General features: G+C 42.4%; 1 pseudogene; it reads left to right on the top strand.

Moving 5' to 3' along the window:
- LOC119912176 overlaps positions 1 to 14,647 on the top strand; it is a 56,364-nt pseudogene that overhangs the window by 2,978 nt on the left and 38,739 nt on the right.

Here is a 14,647-nt window from a genome sequence, read left to right as displayed (position 1 = left end):
ACATGTGGGAACGCTCGTGTTCAAGTAAATTCATGTTCATTTAAAGGTGCTGTGAGTGAGGAATGCTGGGAAAGGAAAGCAGGAGGTCAGAGGTCAGCTTGCTCGTCGGACTCCTGTTTGTCTGCTGGTGTCCAGACAGCCGTCATCACAGGAGGTCAGGAGGTCACCGTCCCGGGGTTTGGTTATTAAACTGAACAGCGATTTGAAAGTAACGTTTAGGGAAGTCTCCTGAGACGACACTTCGGTACCAAGTGAATGGCAATTCTGAAAACACGCCGGTACTTATTTGTCTACAGTAGCGTGGTACCGGAGGTCCAACACGTGGAAGATGGCGACGTGTGCACCCTCAGTGACAGCTCCACCGTGACTCGTCAAAAAAAAACCTTTCCGAAACTGCTGGCTCCTCCCTCTCCCTACATATTTCTACTCCGTTTGCGCGTTCATGCGGAGGGTCCGCCATGTTGTTTTTTGATTCTGAAACTACGCAGACATTACATATCACCATTCACAGGGTAACAACGCGGGTTATATTGTGTGGGTTACAAAATGCTCTTGTCTGATGACCATAAAACTGTTGTATACGAAAATCATAAAGCGACAGAATAATAGAACATGGCACAACACAGCGGGTGAGCTGGGATTGGCTCCAGCCCCCCGCGACCCTGGATGTAGGATAAGCGGTTGACGATGGCAAAAATAGACCTGCTACCTATTCTCAGAGAGAGCCACAGCTGATGGACTCAAAAGCATTGACTATAATGGACGTGATTTGCTCCGGCAACCGCAGCGCTGCCGTAACGCACCGTAGCCGGAGTCAGTGGATTTTAGGGTTATGTCTTTATTAGGGCTGACCACTAATGGTGGAAGATTTGATGCTACGATGGGCGGAGCCTGATTCGACTATCAATCTCACAGTTGAAGCTTCGCAGCAGAACAAGGATCGTACCATTTTGGCGATATGGGGGTGCTCAACGTCTGATTTTACATAGAACTAACAGTTTTCTCCCAATAAGTTAATATGCAGCCTGTTACAATATACATTTCAACGTTTAATGCTGTAAATAAACAAAAAAAAAGTGTGGTGTTGTGTTTTTAAAAGTGCATGAATAAATTCAAAATTGTAACCCTAACCCTGGGTCATCAGTGCGCATGTGTAGGCGTAGCGTGTATGTGTGTGGCGGCAGCAGAGGAACACTTGCTGAAGAGACGGCGCTCCAGCTTCACTGGTGTTGTACCGAGTTGTTCGCACCTCGCGGGACTTTCGGATAATTTATCACCGTTGATGAACCACACAAAGAATATTATATTGTTTTTTAAATAGTACTTGAAATACTTCCGCGAGGATGCACGCAAAATCACACAAGACCGATGGGGGGGTGGGAGAGAGAGAGAGAGAGAGAGAGAGAGAGACTCAGTTTAGCTGAAAATTTACAGTGAAAGTTGAATGAAAAGAGACTGCAGCTCTGCAGCTTCTCAAGATTAAAGCGGAGTTACCATGTGATGCATTTGAACTGTTTTAAATTCTTCATTAGATATAATGCTTCAATATAATGTGTGATTTTATATTGAAATGTATTTGTGAATGTATGTGTACTGTATGTATGTATAATACCACTGTTGCTTATTTGATACACATTTAATGGCAGCGAGTGCAGCGTTAACGTCAGGTCCTATTTACGCTGAGGGGAGAGTGTGGTTCGTCCGAAAGTTGGCCGCTGTATACAAACCTTACGCGGGTCGGGGAGCTGAATTTGGCTCCATTTCAATCATCAATGACGGTTTTAGTGTTTCAATATAAAAATCTCAGACAGCCGCCAATATAGACAGTGACCACAGATTATAAAAATAAATAAATGATGCACATTGTAACTCTAGGGCTCTAGGATAATGTATTTTAGACCACACGATTAATAGTCCTTGATTTCTCCGAACACATTTGTCACACAAAACTAGTTTGTCTTGTGAGTCGTGAGAGGGAGAGATGGAGAAGGAAGTGAGACAGCTGGTTAAACCTGTCTCTCCGTGATCACCTCATCTCTGTGAGTTAATGCAGCCAATTTCACCACACACTGTTCTTATCAGACAGACACAACTAAATTAGAAGTTTTACAGTGAACCCTGGAACCACAATAGAAACACTGCCAGAGTTTCAAGCGGTATTGAAATGTGATTTTTAAAGTGTTGATGGTTTTTAAAATAAATGATACATTATATTTAAAGTTTTGCTGCATCTGTTTTGGCTGGAAGTCAATGACAATAATCTTAATTGTGCCAAATTCTGGTTTGACTCAAGCAGTCGGTGTGATGTTGAGACCCAGATAATAGATCAATCTGCAGATATCTTGCATTTTAAGATAATCCGCATCGACAGATACCTTCACTCAAGAGGCCGATATATCATCCTAATAACTAAGTGTGTCACGAGAGCCGGTACTTTAATATCAAGTCGATACAAAAATTCTGAAAGCGTTGAGTGTAGGGAAGCAGCGAAATGAAAATTCTTGGCCGAAACCAAATATAATGACAAAATTTGCCGAACACCGAACAAGTACATTCACATTGTTCCATTTATTTAGCCTTTTTCTTTTTTTTAACTGCATGAATTAAATAGTAAAAATGTGCTTTATGATCTCATTCCACATTTTATTGTGTGTCATGTAATGTGGGGAACTGGTCTTGACTCAGTCTCGCCCTCCCTCGGTCTTGGTCTTGGTCTCAGGCCCTAAAAGTCTTGGTCTTGACTTGGTCTCGGTTTGGGCGGTCTTGACTACAACACTAGTGTGTGGAAAATAGAGACGTCTGACAAACTCGCTCTCTACAGCAGAACCCATAAAATATGTTTCTGTTTCATTAATAAAACCTCCATCCACACTGACGTCTGTCTGATTTTATTTTTATTGTATTTTTGAGTAAGCACACGGTGAGCGACGCACACTTGAGTCAGATTCCTCATATGTGTACATATACCTGGCAATAAATATGATTCTGATCTCAAACATGTTACTGCTGAAAGAAACGTTGTACTGTGAGCCATCGAGCCAGAACCAGTGAAAACATCCAGTCTCAGTTTGTACCTGCACAGTGCGTCGCTGATTTTAAGCTGCTGTGTGTGTGTGTGTGTGTGTGTGTGTGTTTGGGATTATTTCTTCAGCGTTAGCCTCATCAGAAGAAGGGGTTTCTCCATCTGTCTCCCTCTTCTTAGTCAGAGTCCGTTAAAAAGACCAGACTGGATCTCTGAGTACCGGTCACAGCTTTGACCGGAGCTGAAGTGTCCTTGCCTGAAAGTCTCAGAGGGGCGACGACAAGAAGCTAATTCCTCCTTTCACTGCGTGGAATAAAGTGATTGAAGTGCTCCACATTCCCAAATTCTCCGAGTTATTTTGGTGCCGTTGCAGCGCTGAAGGACGGCTGTATATTCATGAGCTCTCCTTTTTAGTCATTAGGCCCCAAATCTCCCCCTCCAGACTGCCTGCCAACGAGGTCAGCGGCAAGCACAGCGTCAGTTCCTCCGCCCAGAAAGCATCTTGGAGAATATTTCACATCTCTCCAGAGCTTCATACAACGGAAAAAAGACAGATGCACAGATTTGTCTGAAGTCACGTCCTCAGGAATCGCCCGTAAATAAATCTGATTCTGAAATAGAAAGGTTTGTTTTTAATTGAAGAATCCTCAACCTCATTTTGGGTTAGTTGTTTCCTCTCCGTCCTCCGTCACTACCGAGCGTGCGTCTCTCACACTGTTCATTTTTAGACAAATTTATGGAATAAACATGTTTGCTGTGTCCTTAGGTCCCGATTTACACACCGAATAAAAAGCACTTAAGTGTGTGTGTGTGTGTGTGTGTGTATTCTAAAATATTGCACGAGTAATTTTAGTACCTGTTGTGGGTGATTTACTCAGAATTATTGCGTAGATGACAACAGGAGCAAACACAATGGAGGCGACAGTATTTAAATGAGGGTTTTACGTGTTTTAATGGTTTCCGCCATGGAGAGTTGGGAGGGAAAGCCGCCACAGCGTAAAAACCTTGGTTTGTTTCGTTCAGTGCGTCCCGATTATGTGGACCTGCCCATCCTGCCTGAGATTGCACCAAGTACTTGGGACATTGGAACGAGCCAGACGGGAGGAAATGCCGGCAGATCGCGCTTCATCCAGCCAGAGGGAACGATCACCGACCGACCGACCGACCGGGCACCGTGTCCGCGATCTCCTGTCCCTGTACGCCCCATTCCCTCTCCGATACCTACAACGGGTTGTGTCGCTATTAACGACCGGCGCGCTGTGAACAGTTGCCGATCGTTCCCTCTGGCTGGATGAATTTCACGCCTGATCCGTGCACCGCTGCAGCTGGGGGCTCTCCGCAGCGCCACGCAGCTTTCTAAATTCTTCCCTCTCACGGGTCGAAACGAAATTTGCTTTATTGGCATGAATGTTAAAACAGTATCGCCAAAGCTAAAGGAAAATACAAACACAAATTCTATTCAGATAGTTCATCGAATAAATAAAAAAAAATGGGAAATGTAGGACCTGGTGTTTTTGGAGTTTGACCCAAAGTCATTGCATTTCCACCTCTGTGTCCCAGTATGATCCGTAATATCCCCAGTTCATAATTTTGGCGTGGGGAGCGTGTCGTTGCTCAGTCCCACATTTCCTGACATACTGTTGCTGAATAATTCAGACAAAAAAAATCACCGTAAGGCCTGATGCTGTGAAGTGTCTACTGTGAGAAAGGTCATGTAAGGGCGTAACCCTGTCTGTCAGACTCCTTATCTCTGCTTCTCCATGTCTCTGTCCCAGTTTGCTTCACCCTCGTCCCAGTGTTCCCAGTGGCATCCACTCTCCTGGCAGCGGTCCTGTTAGCCTTGCAGAGCGGCTGCATGGAGCCGGCTCCGAGCCAGCCCGGCGAATTAGAGGTGATTATAGCTCTGTGTGAGTGTGTTGTGGCTGCAAAGCCTCTGCGACAGGCTGACGTTTTGTTATATAACCAATTTTACACCAAATCAGCCCTCGGCGCTCACCAGGAGATGAAACGACCTCTAACCAGCTGAACTAATCCTGGCTCTCTGATTGGTTAGTCTGCCGTCCAGGTACAAAGACGTCACCTGGGTCCCGTTTCAGTCACGCCACTTTGATGCATTTGAAGCAGGATTAAGTCCCGTGTGAAAGTGGAGACAGTTTTCTGTCAAGTTCAAATGTTTAAAGGGGAAATCAGCTGTTCTGTCTCACACTGTAAAACAAAACAAAAACCTCAGCCACAATGAGATTATTGCAGATATATCATAATTCTTAGATGCATTGTGAGCAGGTTGTATTAAATTACATTGGAGTTTAGGTATATTTCTGCTGATATCTACACAAACTGTTTATTAGAGCTTAAAGAGTCCATAAAATCTGTTTGTTTACATTGAAACTCTGTAAGGACACCTTTTTATTAGAAAATTAGAGCTGAAATTAATGTGCAACTATTTTGCCAATCAATTAATTGTCAAATATTTGCTGGTTGCAGCTTCTCAAAAGTGACCGGACAAAAACATTCCCACTGAATCATCACTGTGGCCACTAAATGAGCTAATCATGAAGTTATTTCCAGATAACAAAAGTAATTATTGCAGCCTCAGTCAAATTCTCTTGTGATTTGAATGTCTTTTTATTTTAAAGTCTTTATTTTCCATTCATCTCCCATTGTGTCTGGGTGATATTTCCAAACCAGAGGGACGAGAGGAGGCGCGAGCCGAGATTTCTAACACAGGTTTTCCTTTTATTAGCAGCAAACTCTGACCTCAGTCCGGTCATGTTTGTGTGCTTCACCCTCTTTCGGTGTGAATGTCACCAGGGTTTTATCAAGGTCCATTTTTCTAATCCCAGAGGCTCCGTAAGCCACTAACTGCCTCCCACTCACTCTTAATGTTACACTTCTTTCCCTTTAATTAACATCTCACTGGTGTTGATTCGACCTTGGGACCTTAATGTGTTTCTGCAGGATATAAAAAGCTGTAATTATTCAGGGGGAGGCTTTAGAAAGAGATTTGTCCTGCTCGCTGCTGCGGCGCGATAGCGGCTGGAAACGGCTTCTCCATGCTTCATAAATGTCATCAAGACGTTTTGTCTCCATTAAGCTTCTCTCTGCACTTTTCACACCAGGTTTCCAAACCTTCTCCAGCGACAGGAGAAACAGATTAATAAAGAGCAAGAGGACATGTCGGGGTGATGTTTTTAGTGTTATCCCACCATCAGGGAACCAACAGCTAAAATGTTCTGGACCTGAGTGGCAGCTTGGTGGTCCGACAAGCGCTGATCCTGAGCAGGAGATCCTGCTGCGTGGTTTATGATGGATACGCCGTGACGAGTTGACGGACCATTCCGCGTGTCTGCATTTGCATGAACTGAGTCCGTCCAACGCAACTCGGCAGGCTCATGAAACTCAGAGCAAACTGTAAAACTAGGCAGCGCTCATCAAATATGAATAAAGATTCTGTTCCTGGTGTTTTTCTTGCCTCATGTTTTCAGAAACATATTTTAGTGTACTTTTTATTAGGGATGCACCAAATGTTCGGCCACCGAAGTTAATCGGCCGAAAATGGCAACAAAAAAAGCACTTCCGGTGTTCGGCCTAATAAGTCAAAAGGCCAAATAAATAAAAAACGAACATTTAGGTTGACATGTCGGCAGTGTGGAAGCATTTTAAAGAGTCCGAGAAAGATGCAAAAATGGCCGTTTGCAGACGCTGTTCTGCTGAATTGTCTCCCAGCACATCCGCTCCATCTGCGGCTGACTTCTTAGAAAAGAACCGCTTTGTGTGTTTCTGTCACTCGTCTGTGAGAAGGAGATTAAGCTAGCCGCACCTACATTTGGAGTGCACGCATATTCAAGCCTTTATGGTAAATGAAGCAGCCCAGAGCGAGCTGACAGGCAGGTTAGCGACTTTATCCTGTCAGTTTGTCTCTTTACAAAGACAAGTGTTGCAGTATGAAGAGAGGCTGTGAAGTCTTCATGTTACGCCGTACGAGAACCACATACAACATTATTTATCACACCGGGTCGGACTGGATGAATTTAGCGCGAGGAGGAAACACATGTGACAACGTCCGTGGATGGAAATAAGATTAATTGGATTATATTCACAGAAAGTATAAAACAACCTGCATGTGTCCATTAAAAGTAAATGGCAAAATAATTGGAAAAACTGTAAACAAAACAAAAACAAACCTTGTTCGGTATTCGGAAACGTTTTTCATTATATTTGGTTTTGACTTCGGCCAAGAAGAATTTTCATTTCGTTGCACGACTGCTGTACTGAAACTTGCAGTCCATAGCTAAGCATCGCCCAACTTGCTGTTTTGTAACCCACTAGCCAGCTTTCATTGCTACGCTGCGTCCAGAAACGGTTGGTGAGCGAGACTGAATATTATCAGTGAGGTTGTTGCCTCACTTTATAACAGTCAGACCGCAGTGAAGTTACTGTAGTGGATGGTTCTTCTTCTCTTGTGTTGTCCTGTGACATAGTGTTGCATTATTGTATATTTGTGGCCCACGTTAGTTACAGCGACTGGGAAGTTGTGTATCTGAATATTAGTATAGTGACAATAAATCTAAATTGAACATTAAGAAGCAAACAGCCGCAGGTCCAAGCTAATATAGCGTTAGCTGGCTGCCCTGCCCTGTATCACTACAGGCTACTTTAAAGAATTCGCTCCACATTTGCTTTGTACCGTTAAATAATTTCTTGCAGGTTAAAATCAACACTTTGTCATAATACCGGTGCTACACAGGACAGTAATAATAATAATTATCATCTTTATTTGTAGAGAACATTTCAAAATCAAGTTACAAAGTGCTTTAACAAGTGTAAAGACAAAAATACCCAAAAAACAATAATACAGAAACAATACAAGATAAAAGCAATATGGGTTGTGTTAGCTGATGAAGTAAAGTGGAAAGACATGCAACTAAACTATTTTGCACTGGGATAACGTTAGCAACAGCTCGGTGTTAGCTGGCAAGCTAACGTTATCTAACTAACGTTATCGCAATATATTTCCCATGCTTTGCAGTAATGTTAGTTTAACTGTCCGATAAGATGAAAACCAACTCTGTGTTGGTTTTGTCAGTTCCAAAACAAACGGTCTCTCTGTGACTCCAGCCTTTCTGATGTTGACTCTTTTCACACGTCAGTTTGATTATTGTTTGGCCTGACGGCCTTCAGCACATAAACCTTTTATTGTGGTTTTTTATCCTTACATGGAGTCTGTGTTGGAGTTTATGTTGGAGTCTGTGCTGGGAGCCGGTTGTTTGTTGGTGTTATTGGACTGCATGTTGTTGGCTGCGTTGTTGTCACTGTAGTCAGAAAGGGGCTTGGGAGCGCGCATGCAGCTACATCCTGACCCGATACATTCACATAAGAAGCATTATAGTGGCTTTTCAAGCAACAGAGAGAGTTTTTTTTAAGAGGGGTGATTGTGTTGGAGAGGAAACCTTACTTTTTTCTTCAGCATTAAGTTTGTCACTGTAATTATCTTTCCTGTGTTATACAGATTTGTTTTGTGAGTAGGTGCAGTCAGATCTTCCTTATCTTTCCTTAACCTCGTGATGTTTTTCATCAAAGAGGAGTGGTCAGAAAAGAACATTTTTTTTTTGGGACTTTTTGACTGCAGCCTAGGTCTCGATCTAGATTTGGTTTTGCTAGCTTACGTCTTACTAATGTCAGGATTGTCTGGTCTACTGCTTGCTCACTTCCTGTTTTATCTGTTGTTGTTGACTCTGTGAGAATAAATAAACACATTAAAAGGGGGATCAGGGGACGACTCTACTGTGAGATGTATGGTGTTTACCTTCTACTACTGTTTATTACTACACACACACTCAGACAGTCTAATCCTGTGCAGTCAGACAGAATCTGATCACACTAATCCATCCACACCTCCCTCTGCTCTGACCGGTAGTTTACCTCTCACAGGCCACACAACACACATCTCGTTCCCATCTCCCTCCACGTTGATTCATTTATGTCTTATTTATTTTATGATGGAGTTTAAATGAGGCAAAATCCCAGCGTTGGAATACAAAAGTTGTTTGTTTTTTTTGACTCTTTGTTCTGGAGGTTTGCTGAGCATCATGGGAGCTCTGACATGTTTGTTTTTAAAGCTGACAGCTTCGTCTCGAACAGTCTTGTGTTTCACTGAAGAGGAATCACTCTGCACGGTGGATCAAGATGCGAGACAGATGATCTGCTGTCGGTCCACTTTTACCGCCAGGATCCTCCGAGTCACACTCATAAAGATAAACGGCAGCCAAATACACTGTGTGTGTGTGTGTGTGTGTGTGTGTGTCCTATCAGCTGATCCCTCTTTAGTAAACAAGTGCTCCCTGGAGAGACACACCCCTGATCTTGCAGCACACACATTCACGTTCTGAAACGCATACAAAACAACAGGTTGCCAGAGTAGCAAATAATCATCAATACGTGCTGAAACTGTTGGCACATCGTCACAGTCCTTACATGAGTATCAACACGCACTGCTGAGTTACAGCTGAGTCTGTTTGCTCACTTATATCATCAATAAGAGGGACGCCAAAGTTCAGACAAACGCACGGTATTCATCAGATGCAGAGAAACTCAGACAGGAAGCAAGATGTTAAAACACGGAGGCGTTTACCACACAAACCATTAAAGCCAGCTGCGTCTTACAAAAATTATCCAGAAGTTTGAAGCCGATCCAAAGGATCGAGATCTAGATTTTTGACCCAGTGTCGAGCAAGACTACCCAGATTAAACAAGCTGATTTGTGCACCATGAGATGATAAACATTTGCTCACCATCTGCCTGTGGTGTTGAATGCATTTATCTGCTGCACTTTGAGAACTTTGTGCTCTAGTAAACAATGTGATCATAAACACGTTAGTTATAAATGGTGACGGAACAGCAAAAAAAGTCCCAAAAATTTCTTGAATGTTTTTCCAGCAAAAAAAAACGGAAAAAGCACCGGTCCAACCGCAGTGTTCGCACACAGAGCTTGAACCCGTTTGTACATTCAGGCTATTGGCGACTGTAATTGCCAAACAGTATGCAACAAGTCCTTCCCTGTCTTTGTGTTTTTTTATGCAGAAGCAAAAAGAACATTAATGGGAAAATCATAAAATGTATATTAAAATCTTTAAAATGTTATAAGAACAAAAATGAATCAGTTTTTTGCTGTTTGAATGAATCATTAGTCAAGATTGTATACGATTTAATAACGTAGTGTTATTTTTCTCTTTAAACCAACAAACCAATAACTTTGTGATAAGATCTTGAAAAGTGATCCTGCCTGAAATAAATCGTTGCCATACTGCCTAGCACATCCACTCCATCTGTGGCTGACTTCACTGAGTAAAAAGCACATTTTGACTTTTTAATTTATGCAATTGTGTTAAAAAAAAACTCAAATGTGAAGAACCTTATTCTGTATTTGTTGATTTTTTTTTTTTTTTTTTTTTTTTTTTAGTATTTACTTTGATGGACCCCTGTAACATGTTTTTATACTTCCTGTGAATATAATCCAATTAACCTTATTTCCATACTGTATATATGTTGTGTTAACACCTTATTTTGAAAAACAGATGTTGTCACACGTGTATCCTCGCACAAATTCACAAAGTCCGACGCAGACCCTAAGACTGCAACACTTTTTAAAGAGAGAAAATGACAGAATAGAGTCTCAAACCAGCTGCTCCGTTTCATTTACCATAAAGTCGTGTTCTCACAAACGAGTTACGGAGGACACACTCCACACTGTTCAAACCTTTAGTTAATGTTACCAAACCTTTAGTTAACGGTACTGTAACGTTACCCAGCCTTTAGGTAACGTTACCCAGCCTTTAGGTAACGATACTGTAACGACCTCACACCACATTGTGTCCTCAAAAGAGAAGTGGTTGTCTCCATTCAGAAGTGCGCTGCAGGTCTTTAATGTTATGAGAAGTGTAAAAATATTTTTCAGATCATTTTGAAACTGTGGTGAAACAAATATGGTAAATACGCTGAGCCGAATGGATTCATTGGCAATATTGGATTAATTTATCATTTTTGTATCGATCAGATATTTTTTAATTAGCTGAATGAAACAGTCCTGCCTGGAAAGTTGATCAATCGATTTGTCATTTAAAGTAATAAGCGGCTATTTTGATAATAGTTTAATAATTATAGTCATTTAACAAGCATAAAGGTCCAGACTTTGTCTGTAGCTCTGACAGACTTTGCTTTATAGATTGGCCTTTTGTTCTGTCTGTCTGTGTGATTACTTTCCTTTTAATTTGTGTGTTTTGTATTAATTGTCAGAAAATCGCCCCGAGGGCTTTGGCAGCTTAAGTCGACAGTCGGGACAATAAAAGCTCTCAGAGAGGGAGTGATAGAGCGAGGTACAGTCAGAATGAGAGAGCGAGCTGAAATGCTTCTGTTGGTGCGCCTGCAGTGTGGCAGAGAGGAGCAGGAGGCTTTCCTCGAGTCATTACTCCGTCTGCAGAAGCCTTAAATTATCTCAATAGAAGGTCTTAGAAGAGATTTAAAGGCTTTAAACCCAGTTCCTGAGCTACACTGAGTAATGTCGGGTTTCAGAGCAGAAGAATCGGCTCCTCTCTGTCTGCATTTACAGTTTTCATCAAACTTGCAGCTGCTTATTTAACAGTTTGTTTTATCCCCTGTAGAAATGCAAAACTTTTACATCATGGCTACAGAAAATGCCTGGGATTGTGTTTCAGGCAGGCTCAGTAGTTTCAGGGCTGGGCGATTCTTTCAGGTTTAAAGGCTGATTTTTGTTCCTGGGTGAAAGTTGAAGAAACCAGAGGCACTTGAGGCCAAACAGTGGATCACTTAACAAATCTGAGGCAGAACATTCAAATCAATTCCGATAAAATCTTCTATTCAACAAATTTGAATTAGAGTAAAATCTTTCCTTTCCTCAACCGTAAAAGGTTGGCCCGTCCAGGAACGGTCCATGGGTCATGGTCATGTTAATTAAATTACTAGGAATTATTGTTGTATACAGGAAGTGTGTCAATACATTCACATTCTGAATGAATAATTGGCCCTGAAGTTTGTTTCCTGTCATTCTCTGACCATTATGACTTTCCTCCTCCTGCAGATCCGTCCTGAGTGGCTGCAGAGCCGAGCTGCCTCCTGTCAGTCTCTGACCTCTGACCCGCGGCGATGATGATGAAGAGGAGGATGAGGCGGGGTCACTGCTCAGCTGCACCTGCTGATGTGTGAAAGGAGGGAAAAGGTCGTCGCAACGGCAGCACACGGACAGGAAAGAGTCCTTGAAAGTCTTGGAATATAAAGCAGAGAAGCTTTTGGACATCCTTGAAACTCTGAAGCTGATTATTCTAAAAGGATCCTTGAACTGTGGAAAACTGAGGATATAACATTTATAATCTTCTGATCTTTCTGGATACAGAAGTCCTGGATTTCCTTGGATTTAAAGAAATTTTTTGCTGGAATTTAAAAAAGCAGAACTTAGAAATTAGTTCACTTTAAAAAACAAACATTCAATCTAAGGTTTCAACAGTTTATTACGAATTTATTTGTGCGAATTAATAAAATATTTTTGAGTTTATATATATTATTTTTCTTTTTTCATTGCTCCGCCCGTCCCGTTGAGTTTTCATCAGAATCAGACTTTCATCCTCCTCTCGGCCCGGAGGAAATGGCTCAGCCTCCTGCGCCACGGGAGCGGACGACAGGAAGTTGACTCCTGCAGGGAGCGAGGCCGAGAGACGAACAAGAAGAGAGAGGGGAAAATGTCGTGGAAGAGGAACTACTTTGCGTCGGGCGGCGGCGGAGGAGGCGGCGCAGGTGGCAGCGGCGGCGGGATGCAGGGAATGTTGGCGCCTCGCACCATGACGTCCATCGCTCCCAGTAAAGGGCTGAGCAACGAGCCGGGACAGAACAGCTGCTTCCTGAACAGCGCCCTGCAGGTAAGCACACCTTCCTCTCTGACCTCTGACCCGTGTTGACGAGTCACTTGTTCGGCGTACCTGCTGACTCGCCTTCACAGAGCACTGAGGAAAAACTGGGCTACATGGAAAGATGAGAAATGTTTCTGTCCATCAGTCTCCCCTGAGCCAAACTGTCGTCTTCTTCTGTCCAAAACCAAAAGATATTCACTTGATTTCTGGATAAATAATTTATTCTATGAACAGATAATTGATTAGCAACTATTTGTATGATTGTTATTATAACTAAAAGTAATTAATGAAGTAAAAATTACTTTGGGATATCTATGGGTTTTGGACTGATCGAGATTTTCTGACATTTTACAGACAAAACAATAAATCAAGATTCAGGAAAAATAATCTGGTAGATTAATTATTTCAGTTTACGTTTCCTTTAGCGCCGCCATGAGCTGCACATTTACGGTTGGGTCTGAAACGTCTCAGCAGCTGTCGGACGGATTGTGATGAAACGTGGTTCAGACCTTCATGTTCCCCTCAGGATGAACCGTAATGACTTTGCACTGAGCTCCTCTTATCCGCCTGCACGAGTCTCCTGTTTCACCTGGAAGTTCAGTGCCTGTGATGTGAAAACGTCACATTTCCTTACAGTCAGAGAAATGCACAGCGCGCGTCCTGCTCGCATCGAGGGATGTCACAGTACCAGAAATTTAGCAGTCGATACCAGTAAATTTCCACAATTCTTAATACCAATTCAATACCACGGTAAAAACTAAAACAATAAAGCCTTTGTACTTCCACGTCCTTTTATATAAAAACATTTGAACATTACAAAGAACTGTGATTAAACTGTGAAACCAGAACTGGGGGAAAAGAGGCTTTGACGCGGAGCTGTTAAAGGAAACTGCAGATGCACTTGCCGTCGTCTTCTACGTACCTAGCAAAACGAATACGTATACAGCACAAGGCTGCGTACTGAAACGAACTTTGTAGTTCTTCATGCTATACAAGTGTAGGCCCATAATATTAAAATATGGTAACATATAAAATAAAAACAATAGATACACTTATTTACACACCCAGAACATCCCACAGTGCATTTTTTTGGGTGAATGTAAACAGCAGCAACCAGATGATATGAAAGTTTGATCTTCACAATAGACATTTGGGGAACAGAGTCCATCTTGACTTGTGTTTGAGCACCGAGCATCATCGATGTTAAACACAGAGTCCACCTCCTCTCATCTTGCTGGAGTCTTGCGCTGACAGCTCAGAACATGGACCACCTGCCGAGTGCTTGATCCGGGATCTTGATGGGGCAGGTCTCTGTAACGATGTGGGCACTACAGTCTCTGAATTCAGTTACCTGGTCCACATGAGTCCCATTTTGTCCAGACCGGCTCTTTAGGAGCAGAATTAAGTCCAAGCTGGGCCAGCATGGCTCCTCTCCTGGCTCTCTTTCCTCTCCTCTGAGCGATCAACACACCTGGTCCGGTAGATGGAGAGAGAGAAAGTCTTTGAGTTCAGCTCATGATGAATGGGGGCAAAAACAAAAGTGTTCTATGATTTTGTTCAGTGTAATTTGTCCCAGAAGCCAACACGCACAAAACATGATGACGCAGAGCCGTTAAATAAGATAAAATGTACATTATGCGTTAATATTTACTATACTACAATTATATAGTATTTACGTTCATTATACTATAATTATATTGTAAAGTAT

This window comes from Micropterus salmoides, unplaced genomic scaffold, assembly GCF_014851395.1.
Source record: "Micropterus salmoides isolate LMB-PRFRI ecotype aquatic unplaced genomic scaffold, ASM1485139v1 Ms_hic_scaffold_2, whole genome shotgun sequence".
NCBI classification, from domain to species: Eukaryota; Metazoa; Chordata; class Actinopteri; order Centrarchiformes; family Centrarchidae; genus Micropterus; species Micropterus salmoides.
The sequence above is the reverse complement of the archived record's forward strand: the minus strand, read 5'-3'. Positions and strand labels throughout refer to the sequence as shown.